Raw genomic sequence first — 1,518 nt, 5'->3', positions numbered from 1 at the left:
AAACTCTAATAGCAGTTTAAATCCTGATCTGCTGTCCTGTGTGTGAAAAAAAAAAAAATCAACTAATTTGCTTACGTGGGTAGGATTTTCTATTGGGAAATTGATACAGATACTTTAATGTATTCATTTTTTCCCCTATTATGTGCCTAGTGGCGGTATATATTGAGGATATAATAATGAACAGAGATGGGACTCATCTATATCAACAAGATAAGTGTGAAAGATATAATACAGAATGGTGTGTTTATATATTTCTATATTCCAGATTAGTGTGGGTCCTGTTATTATGAATGAAAAAATTAGTAATTAGAAGAACGTAAAATATGAAACCTAATTTAAAAATAGCAGCGTAGGGGCGGGGGCCGGTGGGGCCTGGCGGACAGGCTGCGACGGGGCTGGACTCGCCTGGACGCGGGTGTGCTGGGCTGTGAGGGGGTGAAGCGGGCGCTGCGACCCGCCGGCGATGGGCCAGCCCTGGTCTGGCGGGGCCTAGCCAGAGGCGAGGGCGGCGCGGGGGCCAGGCCTGTTGGGCAGGCGGCCCTGGGACTGAGTTGCTTCAGGTCATGACCAGCCTTTGAAAAAGGAGAAACCCAAACGGAAAAGCGATTATCCCATGACAGATGGACAACTGCTCAGCAAGAGAGATGAATTTTGGGATACTGCACCAGCTTTTGAAGGCTGTAAAGGGATTTGGGATGCCTTGAAGGCTGCAGCAGATGCTTTTGAAAGCAACGATCATGACCTGGCACAGGCAATCACTGACGGTGCGAACATAACGTTACCACATGGTGCGCTTACAGAGCGCTACGATGAACTGGGGAATAGGCATCAGCTTCCAGTCTATTGCGTGGCACCACCAATCAACATGATAGAGGTAAAGAGCAACATAGAGACTCGGGATATTCCTGAGCCACCACCCAATTCTGGGTATGAATCTCAGCTCCGTCTGCGCCGTTCCACCAGCAAGGACTCAGCCCTGTGGTCCACGGCACAGACACACTGTACCACATGAAGAGGCAGCTACGTGCAAGCAGAAGGAGTGGAACCGGGTAGTCAGCGGTGGTTCTTTTCTGGCAGACCTCTCACTGACAAAATGAAGTTGCAAGACCTGAAGATCGCAAAGGACTATGTTGTACAGCTTATAATGAGCCAACCTTTGCAAAACCCAACACCAGTTGAGAACTGAACTGGTCCTGTTGGCTGTCCCCAGATCCCTCCTGCTCCTTTTTATTGCTGTCGTTATCATTTCCTGCTCTACGGTGTGAAATTTATTTTCACTGCTCTGAATTCCATATGAATGGATTTAGTTCTGAGGAATTACGAGTGAAAAATTCCATCTGTGATGGAGACCAACAAAAATAATTAATAAGACATAAAGAGCCAGGCTTTGAGACTCACGTAATTACAGTTTCTAATTCGAGAGGCAGTTGAGAAATAGATAACCATTTATTTAAAAATACCCAACAACTATCTAATGGCTGTAAATGATTTGGACTGTGAATAGAACACTGCATTCAT

General features: G+C 46.0%; 1 pseudogene; it reads left to right on the top strand.

The window, feature by feature from the left end:
- Positions 1 to 598: 598 nt before the first annotated feature.
- On the top strand, positions 599 to 1,216 carry LOC137770703 (ubiquitin domain-containing protein 2 pseudogene; annotated as a pseudogene).
- The last annotated feature ends 302 nt before the right edge of the window (positions 1,217 to 1,518 follow it).

The sequence above is a fragment of the Eschrichtius robustus genome, chromosome 10 (assembly GCF_028021215.1).
Source record: "Eschrichtius robustus isolate mEscRob2 chromosome 10, mEscRob2.pri, whole genome shotgun sequence".
Taxonomy (NCBI): Eukaryota; Metazoa; Chordata; class Mammalia; order Artiodactyla; family Eschrichtiidae; genus Eschrichtius; species Eschrichtius robustus.
Note: the sequence above shows the minus strand (reverse complement) of the source record. Positions and strands in the feature narration are given on the sequence as shown.